The sequence below is a fragment of the Ahaetulla prasina genome, chromosome 10 (genome assembly GCF_028640845.1).
Source record: "Ahaetulla prasina isolate Xishuangbanna chromosome 10, ASM2864084v1, whole genome shotgun sequence".
In the NCBI taxonomy this organism is placed as follows: domain Eukaryota; kingdom Metazoa; phylum Chordata; class Lepidosauria; order Squamata; family Colubridae; genus Ahaetulla; species Ahaetulla prasina.
The window spans coordinates 10,367,576-10,390,008 of record NC_080548.1 but is presented as its reverse complement, the minus strand read 5'-3'; the positions used below and the strand labels follow the sequence as shown (position 1 = coordinate 10,390,008).

Here is a 22,433-nt window from a genome sequence, read left to right as displayed (position 1 = left end):
AGACAGGTTTTGGTTGAAGTTTTGGGGATTTTGGGAAGAGACCACAGAGTCAGGTAGTGTATTCCAAGCATTAACAACTCTGTTACTGAAGTCATTATTTTCTACAATCAAGATTGAAGCGGTTAACATTAAGTTTAAATCTATTGTTTGCTTTTGTATTGTTGTGATTGAAGCTGAAGTAGTCTTCAGCAGGAAGGATATTGCAATAGATGATTCTATGAGTTAAACACAGGTCCTGTCGAAGGCAGCAGAGTTCTAAATTTTCTAAACCCAAGATTTCAAGTCTGGTGGCATAAGGTATTTTGTTATATTCAGAAGAGTGGATAACTCTTCTTGTAAAATATTTCTGGACACGTTCAATTGTATTGATGTCTGAAATGTGATATGGGTTCCAGACAGGCAAGCTGTATTCAAGAATTGGTCTAGCAAATGTTTTGTAAGCTCTGGTTAGTAGCGTAGTGTTTCTGGAGAAGAAGCTACATAAGATTAGGTTTACAACTCTTAATGCCTTTTTTTGCGATGTAGTTGCAGTGGGCCTTGGCACTTAGGTCATTGGATATGAATACTCCAAGGTCTTTCACCTTGTTTTCAGGTATTTCAGATATGGAGAAGATAATTGTCTTCAGATAGCTGATGTCGAATTGAAGACAGAAGAAACAACAACAAGGAAGGAGATTTTGAGTGGACATCCGGAATAATTTCCTAATGGTTAAGGCTGTTCCGTGATGAAGTGGACTACAGTGGAGATAGTGGATTAATAGGTTGGCGGTATAGAAATACAGGGTGGCTGCCATCTGTCAGGGAGTTACAGTGGCAAATTCCTGCACTAAGGAGGGTGTTAGATTAGATGCAATGGTATCTGAGGAAGACCTTGGGAGATGGGACAAAGAAATGCTGCCTAGGGAATGGTCAGATAAGGTGTAATCGTTAGCTACATAATGGGCTGAGGAAGAGGTACATAAGGGACCCTCCCTAGTTTCTCAGACTATAAAGGAGACAGTAGAAGATTTGTACTTTCAAACCTGCAAGGTTTTGTAAAAGTAGCCTTACAATAAAGTAGAATTATCATCTGATCCAGAGGTGGGTTTCAGCAGGTTCTGACCGGTTCTGGAGAACCGGTAGCAGAAATTTTGAGTAGTTCAGAGAACCGGTAGTAAAAATTCTGACCATCTTTTCTCTGCCTTTTGAGTCCCAGCTGATGGGGAGGAAATGGGGATTTCGCAGTAATCTTCCCCTGGATTGGGGAGGGAATGGAGATTTTACAGTATCCTTCCCCTGCCCCGCCCACCAAACCACACCCACAGAACCGGTAGTAAAAAATTCTGACCATCTTTCTCTGCCTTTGAGTCCCAGCTGATGGGGAGGAAATGGGGATTTCGCAGTAATCTTCCCCTGGATTGGGGAGGGAATGGAGATTTTACAGTATCCTTCCCCTGCCCCGCCCACCAAACCACACCCACAGAACCGGTAGTAAAAAAATTTGAAACCCACCACTGATCTGACCACGTTACCTGTCTGGTCTACTTGTTAAGGCTAAAACTAGACGGTTTTAGAAATCCCTTCCAACCCATAAAAAATGATAGCGAAACTGACCTCCACTATTAAATTGGAGATAAGTCAATAACACTCCCCATCATTGAATGAGGTTGAAGGTTGTCTTCTGCTCATTTCCAGGCCAATGTGGCAGTGTTGACAATCATAGCTGGGAACTTTCATGACAAAGAATTTCTGCTCTGTCCTCAAAAGTAGAATCCTTTTCCTATAGGGAAGCCATAGGCTGATGTTTTGGCAGCTTTCAGAGGTGTGGACTTCAACTCCCAGAATTCCCCAGTCAGCATGGCTTGCCAGAGTTTGAAAAACACCGTTTAGATGTAGCAGTTGAGTTCCCGGGCTACTTGTCTAGTATGTTTATAGGTCAACGTAAGGTGTGAATCCAGGAAATAACCTAATTCAGTAACCAGACCAAGTATTTGGTTCAAATGCTGCTGTGCCTGCATAATTTGCAAAGTTCTATGGAAGGCCCAGGTCTTAGCATCTCCCCTGTTTACCCACTGCTTCTCTTTAGATCAGGTGGACAAAGAGCCTGACCATATAAAGTAGCCTTGGAGGGTTTGACTGCTCTGTTTGGACTCCTGGGACTATTTTATGCCTCTCCAAGGTTGGCATTGCAGAAATGCTGGAAGTCTGTTAGAAAATGCCTATTTTCAGCAGAGAGTACAGAGCTGGGTCTTTGGCCCCTAAGCCCCAATCTTCTTAATAGGGCCATTTCTCCCCCCCCTCCCCTTTGCAAAAATCACAGGGCAAATGAATTTCTTTAGAGCAGAGGTCTCCAACCTTGTCAACTTTAAGACTTGTGGACTTCAACTCCCAGAATTCCTCAGCCAGCTTTGCTGGCTGAGGAATTCTGAGAGTTGACGTCCACAAGTCTTAAAGTTGACAAGGTTGGAGACCCCTGCTTTAGATCTCGAAGCATCAGTCGCAGGAGTGAAATCCCAAAATTTTCCCTACCGGTTCTGTGGGCGTGGCTTGGTGGGCGTGGCAGGGGGAGGATACAATTACTATACAATTGCAATTACTGCAGGTTCAAGCCCCACCAGGCCCAAGGTTGACTCAGCCTTCCATCCTTTATAAGGGAGGTAAAATGAGGACCAAGATTGTTGGGGGCAATAAGTTGACTTTGTACATAATATACAAATGGATGAAGACTATTGCTTGACATAGTGTAAGCCGCCCTGAGTCTTCGGAGAAGGGCGGGATATAAATGCAAACAAACAAACAAACAAACAAATAAATAAATAAATAAAATAATACTGCAAAATCTCCATTCCCACCCCACTCTGGGGCCAGCCAGAGGTGGCATTTGCCGATTCTCAGGACTACTCAAAATTTCCGCTACCGGTTCGTCAGAACCTGTTAAAACCTGCTGGATTTCACCCCTGGGCAGTCGGTTTCCTTAACTCCTCAATAACCAGAGAAAAATATGTTTGTTCTGTCTTCTCCAGTGCTAGGCTGCATCCCCGGCTTCTCCCACCTGGTATTGGAAAAGCTTATTTTTCTGGTCACAAAAAGCTCCCAGCTTCCCACCTCTGATGCAAAGGGAAAGGTCTCTGCATGGTGGGGGGATGTCCCCTGCCCTCCCCTTATTTGCAAACCGCCTAGGAAAGCCAGGACCAGCCAGGAATGGCATTAAACTGGCCTCCCCACTCCCAGCATAATTATAGTTTACCTAAGATTGGACTGACTCTGCACGTGGTCTGGGAGCTCCACCCAGCAGCTCTGCCAGAAAGATGTGGCTTCAGCTTCAGCTTTGCGGCTCCTTGCGTGGTTGCGTGGAACAGGAGACAAACAGGGCAGGATCCTCCCTTTGGCTGGCCCTGGTGCAGTGTTGCAAAAAAGCTGGTGGTTCCAACTGTGGCTTGCAGATACCCGGGAAAGGATCCAGAGGCAGCTTTGGTTGAGTTAGTTTCATGGTTGAGTAATCAAAGCTCCGTGCTTGCTGACTTACTGATCTGCTGGCCTTGCGGGGCAGTTGATTAATCTTGAGGGGTCCTCGGTGCTCTCTGAGCTTGCTTGTTTTCCTCCAGACGTTTCATTCATCATGTCGTTTCATTCATCAAGAAACGTCTGCAGAAAAACAAGCAAGCTCAGAGGAGCCCTCATTTCAACCCTGAGCTACGAATATTCTCCTTTATTGATTAATCTTGAGTTTTCCTTGTTTAGGAAGCAGACAGATGGAGAAGCCAACATCAGCATCAAGACTCATGGGGGGTGGGTGGGATCAGGGCCACTGAGCAAGGGGTTCTTGGAGAGGCTAATCAGGTTTGGAGGTAGCCCTGACCAGGTTGAGGTGGGGCCTTTGATTAGAGGTGGGAACTGCTGAAGAGAAATCCCAAAATGTGGGAAGATGTTGGCTGAGAGGCTGCAGCACATCATTCCAAGAAGAAACAGGATTCAAATTTGGCATCTCCGAGTACATTGTGAAAGAATGAAACCCTTTCAACCTCTAGAAGACACTAACCAAAGCTTCCACAAACTCGCATCTCCACATTCTTCCATGTTGATAGGGCTTGTAGCCCAATATTTGGAGGCCTGCACTTTCCCTGCCAATGGCTGTGTTCACAAAGCATGCATAATTACGTTCCTTGCAAACCTAGCAAGTATAATCTAAACCAGGGGTGTCCAAACTTGGCAACTTTAAGACTTGTGGACTTCAACTCCCAGAATTCCTCAGTCAGCTTTGCTGGGAGTTGAAGTCCACAAGTCTTAAAGTTGCCATGTTTGGACACCCCTGCCCTAAAGAGATAGTTCTTCACTTACGACCAGTTGAAGTCAGGATGGACTCTGAAAAAGCTACATAGGACCTGGATTCACACTTCCAACATCCGCATGTCCCTTCCCCACAGTTATGTGATCACATTTCGGGTGCTCAGCAACTGGCCTGCATTAGCAGTGTTCCAATATCTCAGGGGTTGCCACAAAGAAGAGGGAGTCGGGCTGTTCTCCAAAGCACCTGAAGGTAGAACAAGAAGCAATGGGTGGAAACTGATCAAGGAAAAAAGCAACTTAGAACTATGGAGAAATTTCCTGACAGTTAGAACAATTAATAAGTGGAACGACTTGCCTGCAGAAGTTGTGAATGCTCCAACACTGGAAACTTTTAAGAAAATGTTGGATAACCATCTGACTGAGATGGTGTAGGGTTTACTGCTTGGGCAGGGGGTTGGACTAGAAGGCCTCCAAGGTCCCTTCCAACTCTGTTGTTATATTATATTATTAATGACCATTTGCTGTGTCCTGTGTTCACCTGACAATGTTGTAAGAAGTTTTAGCAGAAAATTGGCATTTGTTTCTGGTTTTCAGCCAAACTGCTTCATAGCAAACAATTGACTTACTTAATGACTGCCCCCCCCCCCAAAAAAGTTGGTCAAATGGGTCAGTCTTCATGTGTGGCTCCCTTTATAACCGTCACGACTTACAGTCATAATGGGCAGACTCCATTACAGTCATAAGTTGAGGACTACCTTTAATATAAACCTCACTGGTTTCCTGAACATTTCCAGAATCCAGTTTCTAGTGAAGGGAGTTGAACCCCCTTTTTTCCCTAGACTGGAAAATGGCACCTCTTGTTCCCATGCCCCCACCCCTCTGTATTTTGGAGAAGGGTCACCCCATTCTCTCAGGAATTGCAAATTTCAGGACAGTTCTGTGGCTGAGCTGCAGCACTGTAGCCATCCTCCTTCATTTACCCCGGCAACCTCAACAAATATTTGCAAAGCCCTGATCAAACATAGGTCTGTACACAGACTGCCTTCCTCCTTCCATAGTTGATACCAGGCAGTCTTTCTTAACTGTGACAATTCTAAGATGTGTTGACTTCAACTGTGAGATGGGCAGTGTAGGAATGTGTGTGTGTCTGAGAGAGAGAGAGAGATCTATCCAGCTGGCTGAGGAACTCTGGGAGTTGAAGTCCACAAATCTTAAAAAAGAGCCAAGTTTGCAGACCCCTGGGCTAGGAGAATGAGCTGTTGCAGGTAAAACATTATTGATAAATGCCTCAGACTGCCTTAAGACCCCTCGATTCACCCAGGGATGGGATACGCTGTACATAAAAAAACACACACCAACCTTTGATTGCATTATTTGTAGCCCTCATTTTGACTTCTTTGACCAAACCCGGAGGGAATATTTTTCAGTTGAGCCTATTTGCTTCTTAACCGAGGAGCATTAAAGGTTATGTTGCATTAAATAAACATAGCATTATCTCATTTTGATTTTGGAAGGCCATAATACAGATAAGGCAGTCTAGTCTGACTTTTTAAAAACTCTGCTTTAAAACTCTGCACTGCAAATTCATCGACTGAAATGCCTTTTGGTTTTCCCACATCTGGCCTGGTATGAGGTTTGCTGACGTAGCTCCTAGACTTTGTTGAAAAGAAGAACCGGGATGGTGCTTCCTGGAATCTTCGAAATAATGCGTTGACGGCCTTCCTTGGACCTGTTCCCAACCTGGAGGAAAAGCAGACAAGCCTATTTCCTCTGGCTTGTCCCATCCTGGGGCTGCCCTCTCCCCCCTCAGCTTTTCCTGCTTCTGTCCCAGGAGTCCTTCCCTGCTGCGTCTGGCCTCCTTCAGGCAGATGTCCTATGAAGCTCAGGCCTCCAAACCAACTTCCTGCTGGTTAATTATTGTATACAAGCCACCAGGCTGGGGACATTGGTCACCCTGTTGGGGCAGCCTTCATGCAGAAGAATGCAACCATCTTTCCTGCTTCCTGTCTCAACCTCTAGTTATTAGGTATTGTAGGAATGCATTTCTGTCACCTGCAACCCCTTGAGGGCTTCCACTCAAGTGCCTTTCAGTCCTTATCTGGCCCTGCATGGCACCCAAACAAAATTAGGAAGAGATTATCAGGGGGCATTGTTGGTAAAACTGCAGGAAATGCTTCTTGAAAAGCAACTTGTTTCTCTTTTGTCTCTTTGTTGTTACTTTCTTCTTCCTCTTCCATGGAGCAAAACTTCAGTCCCATTCTGGGCCATGGAAACTAGGAGAACATCAGTAGTTAGAGCAAGGGGTCTGCAAACAGCTGCTTCTGGTGTGGCCTTTCCCACCAGGACTGTAATTCTCCATATTTTGAGGCTAAGGTGTTCCCTAACTCTGGACACTGAAGCTGCAGCTGTTGTCTCTCTCTACCTGGGAGACTCCGCAGCCCCCTTGTAAGTGAACATTTTAAGGTTCTTGTGTTCCTCTTTGCACATCTCCATCTCCCAAATGGGAGCAGATGGCATGGCTGCCCTTTGGCAGCGGCTCCATGAAAATGCGATGCCAGGCTTTTCTGCTGTAGCTTTGGGATGGATGGGCCCACTCCTACATTATTTTTTTTTAAAAAGAGGTGGGGGGGGGAGCAAGGTTCCTACCTTCTAGTTCTCCTGGTTAGGAGAGAATGGATTATTATATGCATGTCAGTGTAAGGAGTCTCAAATACCTGGCTGGTGAAGAGGACAAAATTAGCAGCGGTGGTGAAATTGACTTGATTAGAGAAAGGACAATAACTACATTTATTAGTGGCCTGAAACTATTTAGGGACTTTTTGCTGAAATAAGAAAAAAAATGAACTTGGTGATTCCATATGGGTCTGATGACTAGAAAAAGCAGGAAATGGAAAGAAGGAAGTTAAGTTGTAACCTTAGAGAGAGAGGGAAAAATATAAATATACTTTTAACTGCAGTTTAGAAAATCAGAAATTACGTCTTTATAATCTTTGCTTTTCCTTCCCTTCCCAATCTTTTCTTTTTCCTTCCTTCCTTCCTTCCTTCCTTCCTTCCTTCCTCCCTCCCTTTTCTTTTTCCTTCCTCCCCTCCCCTTTTTCTTCCTTTGCACTTTTTCTTTCCTTCCTTATTTTTATTCTTTCAAAATTAGAATTGTTTTTATTCTTTTTTTAAAGAAGTTCTGTAATAAAAGTTATATAAGAGAGAGAGAGAATGGAGTCGTGAATGAGCGAGAGACAGTGGCTGTGGTTAATAAGAGGTTCCTGGTGACCCACTTTGGAACGCCCGTTTTCCCCATGAAACTGACTCAAGAATGCACGGAGGGGCCTGCCTCTGGCTTCCCAGCTCATCACCCTCCAGTATGCTTAGAAACACTCAGCACTGTGTATCCAACATCCACAGAGCAAAGCAGGAGAAAAGGAGACAGTGGGATTGACACGATGGCCAGCATCTTCTTGGACGCTGCTGTTTCTGCTGCTCCATCTCACACTCTGCCAGCCAGCACCCTTTCCAACCACCCTGTCTTTGCCCTGCTAGCAGGATTTTATGGACAGCAAGACGGGGCTGCGGTTTGGCCAAACCCACACTTAAGTCCCTGTCTCTTGGCCGCGGCCAGCCTTGCCCTGTAATTGGAGGAGGGGCGGAGCAGACAGGAAAAGACACCAGGGACCCAGAAAGCTGCCCACCTTCTCGATCAGGGACAGCCTATGAGAGAGCTGTAGCTGTTGCTGACTCAGCTGTTGGGATTTTTATTTATTTTTTAAATCTCCCATAGTCTTGGCTCTAATTATAGGGAGAACCGATTGGAGGGACCAGTGAGTGAAGTCTGGCTGGATATGTTAAGAAGACCCAAAGCTTAGCAGATGCTGGCTAAATTGTGTGTCATGCCACGTGGATAAGATCAAACCAAAATTTTCCCCCTCATTAGGTTTTGCTCTGACTCCGTTTCCCCCATAGGAGCATTCTGAACCGGTTCTATCTGCATCGTCTGCTAAACCCGGTTAATCTTAAACCGGGATAGTTTGTTTTGGTAGCTCGTCATCTCATATGAACCTGACCTGCTTACAGTAATGTCTGCGGGGTGTGTTTGTGTGTGTGTCAGAGTGACACAAGCAATTTGTGGTGTCCTTGTGCAAGCCCTTTTCTACAGGTGTAGCGATGCTGGGTACATTGTGGCTTCTGTCATTCAAACATGAGATGGGAGAGGGTTTGGGATGCTGCTCATGTCTAGTTTGGAATATTATGCTGATCCTAAAAATTGGTTTATTTAGCAACCATTTTATAAAGGGTGTGTGCATGCAATGGTGCGATTGCATTTGTATTTGTGTATTTGTGCATTTGTGTTAGTTCTGTGCAAACAAACATACATTTGTGTTAGTTCTGTGCAAACAAAACAAAAAGGAAAAAAGACTTTTAGGACAGGGATCTGCAAACCTGGCTCTTTTAAGACTTGTGGACTTCAACTCCCAAACTCTGGGAGTTGAAGTCCACAAGTCTTAAAAGAGCCAAGTTTGCAGACCCCTGTCAAGAATCAGATGAATAACTTCAACTCCTTCTGTTCTTCATTCTGAATAATTCTGCATTTATGGACAGAGAAAGTTTCTTGGTGTGGCAGCTGCACTTATTTGCTCTCCCACAGTCATATGAAAAGTCAGGATGCAGTATCCATGCGAAGTCCATTTTAAAGATAACAAACCCCCAAGAGGAGCGGAGGCCTTGAAGATGCTTCCTCTACCAGAACAGCTAGCTAAGCAGTGTTAACATGTTTTTCTTTTATTAGTTTAAAGCAGATGCATTTCATCCCTCCCTAAAGCCATAAAAGTTTTTCTGCAGCAGCTTTAAAATATCAACAGATCCCAAGCTTGTGATCCAAAATACGTTGCATACAAGGAAAAACAGTGGAGAGGGAGGAGGAGAAAGCTAGCTCAGAATTGGGTTTTCAAGTTTCTGGTTCTTCAGATGAGCTGTTGGGGTGAAAACAGTTCTAACTGGAAGTTGAAATGATTGGCACACCAGAATTAGATAATATATATATATTATATTCAAATTTCAATCATTATTTTCCAATTCATGCCTTTCCAATCTACTGTGGTGAAAACGGGTCAGGTCTCATGGCGATCCACTTTATAGTTATAAGTCGAGGACTACCTGTATGCAGGGTTGGGCTGCTGTGGGTTCACAGGGGTTCGGAAGAACCTCTAGCTAAGATTCTGTGCAGTTTGGAGAACCCCCAAATCCCACTCCTGGCTGGACCCGCCCACCCCTCATCCCTCCCAAGAGTCCTCACGCAGCCCGTTTTGGATGCAGGTAAGTGCAGGGTATGCGCGGAAGCTCGGGGAGCGTGAAAAACGGGCCTACCAGAAGTTTGCGAAGGCCAGAAACGGGCCTGTTTCCGGAGGGCCTCCGGAGCCTAGGGAAGCCGTTTTTGCCCTCCTGGAAGTACAAGGAAATTCTCCGGAGCCTGGGGAGGGCAAAAATGCCTTCATCCCTCGCCATGGTGCAGGAGGCTGACTAGGCCACACCCACCATGGTCACACCCACCCAGCAACCGGGCAGACAACCCCTTGCTAAACTTTTTGAAGCCCACCCTTGCCTGTATGTAATCTATTCCCGCATCACTGGCTGCCACAAACGTCAGTATTTGTGGAATTTTGCAGAAAATGGTGGTAGTCCTTGTGATAGAAAAGCCAGGTGCTAATTTTAGAAAAGGTAGGAGATACAGAGCCAAGAAAAATTGGGCAACGCATTCGGTTCCATCAAGTAGGAATTGCAATAAAACATTGGCACTGTGGAATGCCAGACTATTCTCTTCCACTTTTTCCTCCTTGGAGTTTTGTGTCTCTTCCCCATCCCTACTCCCCTTTCTGGAAATCCTGGGAGTCTCTTAAAGTTGGCTGCAGCCTCCCTTTCTAATGCCTCCATTTTAACCGGCTGCCTGTTGTTCGCTGAAAGCTTCCTTTTGTTTCTGAATCCGCAAGTGAACAGCTGAAAAGTGGAAACTGAACCAGCCCTGCATCTGCTGTGAACAGGAATGTCTTACGGCAATTTTTTTTAACCTTGGCAACTTGAGAACCCGTGGGACTTCAACTCCCAGAATTCCCCAGCTAGCATAGAATTCTGGGAGTCGAAGTCCACAGAACCTCCTGTCAAGGTTGAGAAACACTGCCTTATGGGACTATGGCAGTAGAAGCTGTCAGAGCCCAAATCACGAAAGGCAATGATGGGATCCACATTTTTTTTACTACCGGTCCTGTGGGCGTGGCATGGCTTGGTGGCCGTGGCTTGGTGGGCATGGCAGGGGAAGGATACTGTAAAATCTCCATTCCCACCCACTTCAGGGGAAGGTTACTGCAAAATCCCCATTTCCACCCGATCAGCTAGGACTCGGGAGGCAGAGAATAGATGGGGGAATAGAGGTGGTATTTACCGGTTCTCCAAACTACTCAAAATTTCCGTTACCGGTTCTCCAGAACTGGTCAGAACCTGCTGAATACCACTTCTGACAAAAGGGTATTGTCGTGTCCCACTCCTCCGCTGACGGCTGGGTCCAGGAAATCTGAATCAGGCTTGCCTCTGCAGCTCTGCCCAAAGTCCTAGCAAAGTCCTCAGAGCAGGCAGGAGACCAGTAAGTGACTTCAGCAAGATAAGTTCGACTTTTGCCTGACTCAGAGACTGCCAGAAAGTAGCTCCTTTATATAGGCCATGGGGTGTGGCTCCATGACTCAGCACTCATTAAGGCCTGCCCCTCCTTCCCTCTGTTGCCTCCGCCTCCAATCTTCTGATGCGAGGTCACTCCAATCAGCTGTTCTTGGGAGTAAACCTCCTCAGGCTCACCTGCTGTGGATGAGGGGAGGGTCTAGCTGCTCCGTTTGCCTGGGCATGGAGTCAGGGCTGGGGCAGGGAGATGCTCCTTCTTCTGCAGTTTGTGGGGGCATGGAGCCAGGACTTGGGCCGGAAGGCATACATTCCTCAGTGTTGGGGAGCAGGTAAGAAGGCCCCGGCTGCTCTGAGGGCGGGCAAGACACAACAGGTATACAGGTAGCCCTTGATTTCCAACTGTTCATTTAGGGACCGTTCAGAATTAAACAGCATTAAAAAATGTGACTTCTGGCTGTTTTTCACACTTAGGGCCATTTCAACATCTCCATGGTCACGTGATTAAAATTCAGATGCCTGGCGACTGACTCATGGCTATGGCGGTTGCAGTGTCCTGGTGTCATGTGATCCCCTTCTGAGACCTTCGGACAAGCAAAGTCAGTGGGGTAGCCAGGTTCACTTAAAACAACCGTGTTACTAATTTAACAACTTCAGGGATTCGCTGAACAACCGTGGCAAGAAAGATCGTAAAATGGGGCAAAGCTCACTTAGCAACTGTCTCGCTTAGTGACAGAAATGTCGGGCTCAATGGTGGTCATAAGTTGAGGGCTACCTGTGTGGCTCCACTTGGTTCTGCCTCCATTGATTGGGGGCATGGGGGTGGTGGATTGGATGACCATGTGTGTTAATACTAGAACAGGGGTCTCCAACCTTAGTAACTTTAAGGTTTGTGGACTTCAACTCCCAGAGTTCCTCAGCCAGCTTTGCTGGCTGAGGAACTCTGGGAGTTGAAGTCCACAAACCTTAAAGTTACTAAGGTTGGAGACCCCTGTTCTAGAACACACCCTTCAATCTTCAATCATACTTAACAACTGCTGCACCATCCAGACTGATCTTTGGAAAAAACATAAGTCCTACTTTCCACAGAAACTCAAACAATGCCTGTGCAATGCCTTACATTAGAAGTTTTATACAAGTGGAGGTTGGGTTTAAACTTGTTGGAAGAAATATCTTTCTGGTTCAGTTCCAAGTAGGGAGAAAGACACTGGAAACATGGTGGCTGCTTGGAAAGATGGTTTTAATGGATCACATGCCTTGAAAATCTTGGGTGAAGAACAAAAAAGGGAAAGAGATGCTGAGAGTGCCTGAGTTTTATACCCTCTCTGGGCTTTTGAATTTGAGCTTGTATTCTGATTGGTTGTCAGACTCTCACGGGGCCATGCAGGGTCAACTCTGTAGGTTGTGTTTTTGAGTCCCGAGCTTGGTTGAGCCTTGCTGGGTGATGATGTAATGAAAGGGCTTTGGGATTCCTATTATGGCTCTGCCTGAAGGAGGTAGATCTTTGTTATGTAGAATAGACTGGCTCAGGCCTTAATGGCCCAATAAGAAAGATGCAGAAGGGGGCTGAGTTTCTGCCTCCCTTTTAGGGGAAATATTCTGCCCTTTTAATATTTCCTAAAATATCTCATTTTCCTAGGAAAGGGGTGGGTGCTAACTTCCTACAAACTAAAGTGGAAAGGACACAGATTCTTCCCGAACTGAATTTGGTCCTAGAACAGCGCTCTCTGGCATATCTAGCTGAGAAAGGGCTTAAATTTCTCAATGAGCTTTTCCATCTCTGTAGGAAAATGAACCTACGATTTCTCCACTTCTGGATGCAATTACTGTACTTTTAAGGTTCTTCTCTGTCTTTGTCTTCATTCTTGGGCTTGTAAATTCAATTAGAGAGCTACTTCTGGCTAGGATTATGAGAGATGAAGCCCACTGGCTCTGTAGGACAAAGTAGAGACAGTCCCTCATTTTGGATGCTGGCTGGGGAATTCCAGGAGTTGAAATCCATCCATTTTCAAGTTGCCAAGGTGGAGAAAATATGCTTGGAGCCTATCTTGTAGATGGAGGTGCTGCTTTAAACAATTATTGCAAAGGCATCCACTCCTAGGTAATCCGAAACAAGGCACAACCCAGGTAGAAGTTAATGCTGTAAGTGTGCAGGAGGCGTCTCATGATTCATCGGTGTTGAAATAAGCTCAGAACGGGAGCTTCGGGGATTAAGAAGTCCCTGCCTAATTCTGGCACACCCACAATTTCCTCTTTGTTGTGTTCGCTCATCACGAGATGTTGACTTTTTGGTGAAGGCACTTCTTCTACTCTCTAACATTCTGTGAATTCGGTGGGGGTGGGATTTGAACCCGCAGATCAGTGGTTCTGAAGCTTTTTGAATCCGCAGCACAATATTGAGTACAGCCACAGTCCTGTGGCACACCACAAAATTCTTTATTGTGTACACTTATTTCAAAATGCGTGAGACCCGATTTGAAGGGAAGTTATTCAATGCTTTAAAACATATGCACTTAATGGAATGTATGGATAATTCAGAATATGCATAATACAAAAAAGAAGAAGAAGAAACCTTAAGTCACAAATCTCTTGGCACACTCGAAACAAGCACACTGCATGCCCATGTGCTGCAGTATGTTTGTTGGAACCCACTTCTGTGGCTGCTTTATTCCCCTTTGTTTAATATGCAAATAAACCACCCTCTATTGTTTTTAAGGATGAAATTCTAAGTGTGACTGTCAGTTTTAAAAAAAGCTAACGGTAGTAAAGCTGCTTATAATAATGTGCAGAATCTTTGCTGGGGTCTTGACAGATGAAAACAGTCCTTGGCATTCTGAATGAAGACTGTTTACAGGGTGATGCAAGTGGTCCTTGACTTATGACCATTTGTTTAATGACCTTTCAAACTTACGATAGTACTGAAATTTACAACAGGTCCTCACAGATATGACCGTTGAAATGATCACCATTTTTGACCTTCCCTGGAGGCTTCCAACATGCAAAGTCAATGGGGGAAGCCGGATTTGCTTAACAGCCACCTATTCATTTAATGACTGTGGCAAAAAGTTTGTAAAATTGGGTGCAATTCACTTAACGTATTTCTTACCGAGGGAAGTCTCAATCTCAATTGTGGTTGTAAATTGAGGACTACCTGTAATCCTTTTTTATGTGCATCCTTGTGGCTGCTAATTTGACTATTTCATTCTATCCTGCAGACACCCTACTGAGGCTAGGGTTAGTTTCTCAAAGATTCAGGCAAAGGTGTACCTACCTGCACGACAGCTTTACTATCTGACCCATTTTGAAATGGGCACGGTAGGTGTTGAATTGGGGACATTCCAGCAGGAATTCCCTGGCCATCTCTGGAGATACTTTTCTGCTTAAGGCTAGCCCAGGGTCTCTCATCCTCACCAACTTTAAGAGGTGTGGACTTCAACTCCTAGAATTCCCCATCCGGCATGAACCCAAGAGCTGAGGGTGCAGAGTTGGGAATTCCTACATCCCCTTCTTTCCTCCTGCAATTCCAGTTTTTCCTTTTCTAGATATGCAAGTGATCTGTGGCAGGGATGTGCGATCTGGTGCCCTAAGCAGTGTTTCTCAAGCTTAGCACTTTTTAAAGAGGTGTTGACTTCGAACTCCCAGAATTCCCCAACCAGCACCTCTTAAAGGTTGTTGAATCTAAGAGGTTTGAACCAGGCAAGAACCATTTCGTTTATTCTTCAGGCTTTGGACTTGTTTTTTCTTCCTCCTGATCAAAGCCTGAATGTAGATCTGAATTACTTCACTCTTAGGATGTTTCTGTTTTGAAAAAAAAATGGTTTTAATTAATCGTGTGTCATAGAGCTAATCCAGTCTTTTCGGCAAATCTTATTGTTCTAGAGGTAATCCAGTGTGTTAAACCAGTCTTATCAAGCCAAAGGCTTTTAATCCGTTACCTTTTATCCTCCCTGATGCTGATGCTATCTATCCTCGCCACCTCCTGCCCACATCAGTCTATGAATGGGGGGGGGCTTCCCAGAAGTTCTCTGAAGCTCTGCAACAGGCAGTGTTATCTCTGTGCTGCCCTGCTCCACCCGTTTTCCCTTGGGGCCTCTCCCATCTTCCTGGCTTGGCCTTTGTTCCGCGCTGCCTGTGTGCAGCTTGGGTGTTTATGCATGCTTGCACATACGGGAGGAGGGTGTGTGTGTGCAGAGGAATGGCCAGCATCCCACCTCTTCTTCCCTGCATGCAAACTTTGGGAAGGATCATGGGAGTTGGGGGGGGGGCAGAACGAAAACTGAAAGCGATCTTGTGATCTTGGAAAACAATTTGCCAGCTTGGGAGTCAGTGGGCTTTTCAGTGATCTGGTGTTTTTCTCCAAGAGAAAGCCAGCACTAGCCAAGAATATCCCCTTCCCCTTTAAACTAAAGACAGGGGCGGGTGCCAGGGGGTGAAAACTAGATCCAAAATCTGCCCCATTGCTCATTGAACGATTTATTTCAGCTGATCCACTGTGGAAATGGAAAAGGACTAGAAATGATTGCTCATCTCCGCATGTTTGGAGATCCCTCCCCCTACTCCCCCAGAGTCTGTACGGGGACATAGGAAGACGAAAACAGCCTGATCTGCTTAGGCCTCATCAGGTCAACAGATATAAGTCAGCATCACATGTGGTAGGGTGGGGTGGGCTCTTAACAGAACCGCTATTGATCCAGGAAGAAACCTGTGAGCCTGCCACTAATTGCACAATCCATAATATTTATTCGGTCAATGATCAGCCAAGCTTAAAAGAACAATGACAGAACGAAGCAAACAAATACAACTATGTATGAACAAAAAGGCCTCCAAGGTCTCTTCCAACTCTTGTTGTTGTTGTTGTTGTTGTTAAAAACAGAATGGTATTCGATGTACAATCGCAAGTGCGGCCAGAATTTCCATTGCTAAGCAAGGCAGACGTTAAGCGAGTCACTCCTGATTTTACAACCTTTTTTGGCCACAGTTTTTAAGTGAACTGTGCAGTCATTAAGTGAATCCAGCTTCCCCCATTGCCTTTGCTTGCTAGAAGCCAGCAGAGAAGGTTGCAGATGGTGATCTCATGGTCCCAGGATGCTACAGTCATCATAAAATACATGTTGGTTGCCAGGCATCCAAATTTTGATCTTATGACTGTGGAGATGCTGCAACAGTCTTAAATACGAACACTGGTTTAAAGTCATTTTTTTCAATGCCGTTGTAACTTCAAATGGTCACTAAACCAATAGCTGTAAGTCGAGGACTACCTCGAGGAGGCAACATTCCCTCCTTCATTACTATGTTAATGTAGTTATTACCCAGAGGATAATTCTGAAACATTAATAGGTATAACATGAAAACAAAACCTCTATATCCCCTAACAATTTATTAGTTAAGATGTACCACACCAAATGTAATATTTAAAATAAAAGTGAACATGTCTTTATCAATTACACTTTTCTTATTGTTATGCATATTCCAAATTACTCTTTTTTTAAAAGCTAAAAAAAATAATTCTGTCATGAATGAGTGCTTTATTATTTTAATTATTTATAGTTGAAGACCAATCGTTCAAAATACATCAGATACAATATATCGATCCATCCCTCCATACTACATCTTCTTTGTTATACAATAACTTATTACTTTGTTAGATGAGCCATGGTGGCGCAGCGGTTAGAATGCAGTACTGCAGAGCTAACTCACTGCTCATTCCAGGAGTTTGATTCTGAGCGGTTCAAGGTTGAATCGGCTTTCCATCCTTTTGAGGTCAGTAAAATGAGAATCCAGATTGTTGTGGGGCAAGAGGATGACTGTAAACCGCTTAGAGAGGGCTGTAGAACACTGTGAAGCGGTATATAAGTCTTAAGTGCTATTGCTATTGTTTGATCGATTGATTACTGGAATGCTGCAATCATACCATGGAAAGCTGGCTAATCCAATTCTCCAGTAAGTAAACAAATACAGTATAAACTATTATCAGCAGGTGCTTAGCAAACATGACGTGGCACGTGCTTTGCATATTAAATGGGAGCCTGGCAGATGCCAAAGAAGGAAGCTGTTTGGGCATCTCTGCTTCTGTGGAAACATGTACACTGTCAGCAGTTTGGAGAATCAAAAGCAAAGAGCAGGTTCTGGCTGAATCTGGATTTGAAAACGCTTCCAAAATGGGCTGTAATAGAGATTGAGATGTGTTCTCCCTCTCTGCCTGTCATAAGACTAGTGTCCCTGTACCTTGTCCTTCCAACCATGAGTGTTAGAAATTGAGGATCTAACTGGAAGGAAAATCTGTCTGACATAGAAAGAATGGCTAAACGATCAAATGAGCCAAGTTGAGCAGAAAAATTCTACAAATTATTTTTGTTTTGACTGGCATTCAATTAAATGAAAGCATTTTTTTAAAAAAAAAAAACCATATCTGGCAAAGGAAAAGGAATCCTCGGTGAAATATTTATGGGTGAGTGTGATTGTCTCACTTCATTTAGTTACAAGGCAGCTGAGGAGTATATATGAATCTTTTATGTCCATTTGAAGCCGTGATGACATCAGCTACATTATGAAGTGCATAATATCTCTTGCCTGCTCCCCTGGACACTTATCTCCTCTCTTTCATTGGAGAAATTTCTCTCCAATTGTCTCTGGATTCCAAAACCTTTCATAGGATTTTTCCAGTCCTATTGTCAAATGAGAATTGCTTGAATAATTTCTCCTTCTCCTAGAGAAGGGGGAAGGGAGGATTATCCTTCTGACTTGTCTTCCTACAACCTTGGTGGAAAATTTCAAGAAATCATTTCTGCCTGGATCAAGAGCCATTCTGGACAGCCAGCCATCGCCATTGCTTTATTTGGGTTTTCTACAGTTAAGAGCAGGTGGCGCTCAATGGGCCTTCCCGGAGCTTCGATTGCTGAAAATTAGGGAGAGCTAATGTCCAGTTGTTGAAGAAGAATTACTAGAGTCTCTTGGGACTGCAAGGAGATCAAATCAGTCAATCCGAAAGGAAACCAACCTTTTAGAAGGACAGAAGCTGAAGCTCAAATATTTTGGCCACATAATGAGAAGAGAGGACTTGTTGGAAAAGACCCTGATGTTGGGAAAGATTGGAGGCAAAGGGAGAAGGCGAAGGCAAAGGATGAGATGGTTAGATGATGTCCTGGACACAATGAACATAAATTTGGCCAAATTCCAGGAGACAGTGGACGACAGGGAAATCTGGCATGCTGTGGTTCATAAGGTTGCGAAGAGTTGGATACGACAACAACAAAATATTCAGTTTGTGGGAAACCTCACAGACTTGGTAGACTGACCTAAATGGTTCCTTCTGCCCCCATGCAGTGAGGCCATCTCAAATGACTTTGATAGATGGACCAAATGCCCTCTTTGCATGGAGGGGAAAAAACAGCTTTGATGTCCTGCATTTAATAATGATGCATGGGCAAGTCCAGCTTTCTCTCTTGTCACCTTCCTGGATCTGGTAGTGGAATAAGAATTACATTGAGAAAGAGGAATTCATATCTACTTCTCAAAAGCTTGGGGGAATGATTGGTTCCAGGTCTCCTTGCCAACCGCCGTCCCTGATCTAGTTGTCACTCTGCTCTCCCCGCCGATGTCCCTTCCCACCTCTTCTTCTCTTTGCTCTGTCTGCTGAGTTTCTTTTGTTTCCTGCACTAGATGTGGCTCATCCATCATTATCCAGTAGGATGATACTGTTGACTAAGCAGCTTGTACTCCCTAATTACACAGTGCCAAGACCGCTCAAGGTTTAAAGTGATGGGATTGGAATAAAGGGAGCTGTCAGGAGATTGATGGACTGGTGTATATTGGTTGTGTGTCTGTTCTCTGAAGGGCAGTGTGGAGGAGCACACTTTGCATGCACTAACTGTTGGGTTGTGTCTCTAGTGCGTCTAGTTGAAAGCATTCAGGAGAAGCTAATGAGAAAGATTCCTCAGTGTCTGAGATTTCAGCTGCATTGCTATCAGGCATAGTAAATTTGTCACTTGCACTTTTCTAACTACCTGGTTTGGTACAGCGACCAAACAGGACAGGTACAGATTCCAACGGATAGCTAACATTACAGAAAGAATAATTGCAATCTGCCTGCCTTCCATATTGCACTTGTCAGAAGTGGGGCTGAGAAGATATTTGCAGACCTCTCACATCCTGGACATCAAGCATTTCAGCTACTTCCCTCTGTATGGTACTAGACACAGGGACAGTTTTCCCTCCCTCATTCCATCACTCTGGCAAACACTTAATTCTTGCACTTGTCAATATATAGTGGCTATTAAATTCTGTCTAATGTCCTTGTATATTAACCAATAGAGTGTGATTGTAGTATTATTTATCCTATTATTATCTCTTATTACCCACTTCTACTGGTTGTTGTATTATTATGTCTCTGTTGTTTGCAAGTACACTGAATGCTTCTGTACTGGAGACAAATTCCTTGTGTGTCTAATCACACTTGGCCAAATAAACTGTTCTGTTCTACTGTACCCTAATCCACTCTACTCTACTCCAGGGGTCTCCAACCTTGGTCCCTTTAAGACTTGTGGACTTCAACTCCCAGAGTTGAAGTCCACAAGTCTTAAAGGGACCAAGGTTGGAGACCCCTGCTCTACTCCACTCTACTCTACTCCCCTCCCCTCTACTCTACTCTGCTTTCCTCAAGTCTGGGTGCCTTCCATAAGTGGAAGACGTCCCTAAATTTTCCAGTGATCATGACAGTGCTGAGAAATTTGGGAGCCAAAGTGCAGATATTATGAGGTGTCAGACTGTGGACATTTTAGTTGGCCTTGCAATTCCCAAATGGCTATGGTTGGGGGTGGCTGTTGAAGGAAGAACTCTAAAAAACTTTGAAAGCCTCATGTAGCTTCCAATAATCCAAGCATAGCTGGAGTGGGTAGCACTTCCCTTGACCAGTTTCATATTATCACAATGTGTTTCCAACTTAGATCAATCTCCAGCAATCTGAGGACTCTCGATCCAATGTGTAAAAACTTCAGCTCCCAGAATTCCATAAATGTCATGGCTATTGATGAAGCCTAAAATAGAAACAGAAGATTTGTGGAAGAGCAGGCAGTATTTGGGTGGAACGCAGAGTCTAAAACTGTTCAGGTCTTTGCTGTTGGGGGCTCATTTCTTTCAAGGCGCTGGCTAGTTCTCCATGTCCCTCTGTATTGTTGGGAGTCACTGAACTTAACAAGAATCAGATTCTTTAAAATCTTGGCATCTACCCAACTGAACTTGGACAGTTTAATTCTTATGACTTTAATATCTTGCTCGGGTCCTTTTCTGGACCCTCCAAAGCGGGTTAATTTAATATTTAATATCTTTTATTCAATTGAATTTGGCCTCCCACTCCAGTAGACTCTGCGTTGCTTGCAAAACCCATAAAAAAGAACGAAACAATTGAAATCTGAATAAGCAGGGAGCTTGGTCTAAAATAACAAACAGAACAAAGTAACAATGCCACAGGGGCCTGACTTCACACCCACATTAACTCCAGTCCTGTGAAGAGAGCCAGGTCTTAAAGGCTTCCTGGAACACCAGGGGAAGGGGTGCCATCGGGTCCTGGAGATGCTGATCCAGAAGGTGAGGATGAGTGTTTCTCAATTTTGCTAACTTTAAGATGTGGGGACTTCAGCTTCCAGAAATCTCCAGCCAGCATTTTGGCTAGGCTAGAGAATTCTGGGGCTTGAGGTCCACAGATCTTACAGCTGGGGGATTCTGGGAGTTGAAGTCCCCACATCCTAAAGTTGCCAAGATTAAGAAACACGAATGGGGATTCAGGAGAGGGAAGGCATATTTCCTCTGTCCTGCAAGAAGGCAGCATTTAATTGAAGGGACCTCTTTTAAATCCAGTCTCACCCATGGAATTCCTGGTGGTCCCTCATCCGAGGAGGTTTATATTAGCATTTGGGATGGGGGCTCAGCCAGAGTCAATAAGAGGGTGACAAATGCTGGTTCCTAATAACAAAAGAGGATTTTCTTCTCCAATGGCATCTGGAAAAGTTGTGGAATGCCATAAATTTTTATCTGAATTATTATCTACTTAAGTATTGATGGGGATTGATTCTTGCATTAAAGGAGTAGGAATATTCTGCCCCAAAAGGCTTTTCATCCTAGCTGAAATAGCAGTTGCCAGAGACAAATTGTTCCCTATTATACATCAGTGTCTTCTTTCCCGAAGTTGTTACACTGGATTTAATTTATCAATTTACCAGTAGTTTGAAAATTACATCTCCCAAGTGTTTTTCAATCAATACACCTAGTCCTTGACTTACAGTCATTTGTTTAGTGATCGTTCAAAGTTGCAACAGCACTGGAAGTGCCGTTAGTACCTTATGACGGATTTTCACACTTAACAACCATTGAAGCAATCCCACAGTCACGTGATCAAAATTTGGCGCTTGGCAACTGGCATGTATTTATGAGAGTTGCACTGTCCCGGGTTCGGGATTCACCTAACAACCACATGGTTCACTTAACATCCGCAGTGATTCACTTTACAACCATGGCAAGAAAAAGTTGTGAAAAGAAGCAAAACTCACTTTAAAAATTGTCTTGGTTCTCAATGGAAATTTTGAGCTCAGTTGTGATTGTAAGTCAAGGAAAATCTTCCAGACCCCCAAATTAAGCCTTCATCTTTCCTGTCTTGAACAGGTACTATTAAGGTTTGATCAAACCCAGTTTCCAATAAACCACCAATCACTTGAACAAATGGTATCCCTGTTGTTAACACATAGGCATATTTCCATAAGTATCATTTGAAGCTATGTGAATCAGAGTTGGGCAGCGAAAACCCTCTGGGAGATTCCAAGTGGATAAGCAAAGATTTCTATCACCCAGTTCTTTTAACAAAGGGGACACAAGCATGAATAAATCGTATTGCTAAAATGCCTTATAGGTAAATTCTTATGCCAGTGTTTCTCATCCTTGTCCCTTTTAAGATAGGTGGACTTCAACTTCCAGAATTCCCCAGCCAGCCCTGGAGAATGCTGGCAGTTGATGTCCTCATGTTTAGAATAGAATAGAATAGAATAGAATAGAATAGAATAGAATAGAATAGAATAGAATAGAATAGAATAGAATAGAATTTTTTATTGGCCAAGTGTGATTGGACACACAAGGAATTTGTCTTGGTGCATATGCTCTCAGTGTACATAAAAGAAAAGATACCTTCATCAAGGTACAACATTTACAACACAAATGATGGTCAATATATCAATATAAATCATAAGGATTACCAGCAACAAAGTTATAGTCATACAGTCATAGGTGGAAAGAGATGGGTGATGGGAACGACGAGAAGATTAATAGTAGTGCAGATTTAGTAAATAGTTTGACAGTGTTGAGGGAATTATTTGTTTAGCAGAGTGATGGCCTTCGGGAAAAAACTGTTCTTGTGTCTAGTTGTTCTGGTGTGTAATGCTCTATAGCATCGTTTTGAGGGTAGGAGTTGAAACAGTTTATGTCCAGGATGTGAGGGATCTGTAAATATTTTCACGGCCCTCTTCTTGATTCGT

General features: G+C 44.1%; 1 protein-coding gene across 6 annotated transcripts in view; it reads left to right on the top strand.

Moving 5' to 3' along the window:
- MAP7D1 (MAP7 domain containing 1) overlaps positions 1-22,433 on the top strand; it is an 85,019-nt gene that overhangs the window by 7,507 nt on the left and 55,079 nt on the right. Inside the window, exon 1 of one of the 6 annotated variants that reach the window (XM_058195416.1) lies at positions 16,572-16,677. The exons of the other annotated variants lie outside the window; for them this stretch is intronic. The gene's annotated coding sequence lies outside the window, so the exon portion shown is untranslated. Of the gene's footprint in view, positions 1-16,571; positions 16,678-22,433 lie in introns of those variants that run through there. 6 annotated transcript variants of the gene reach the window in all.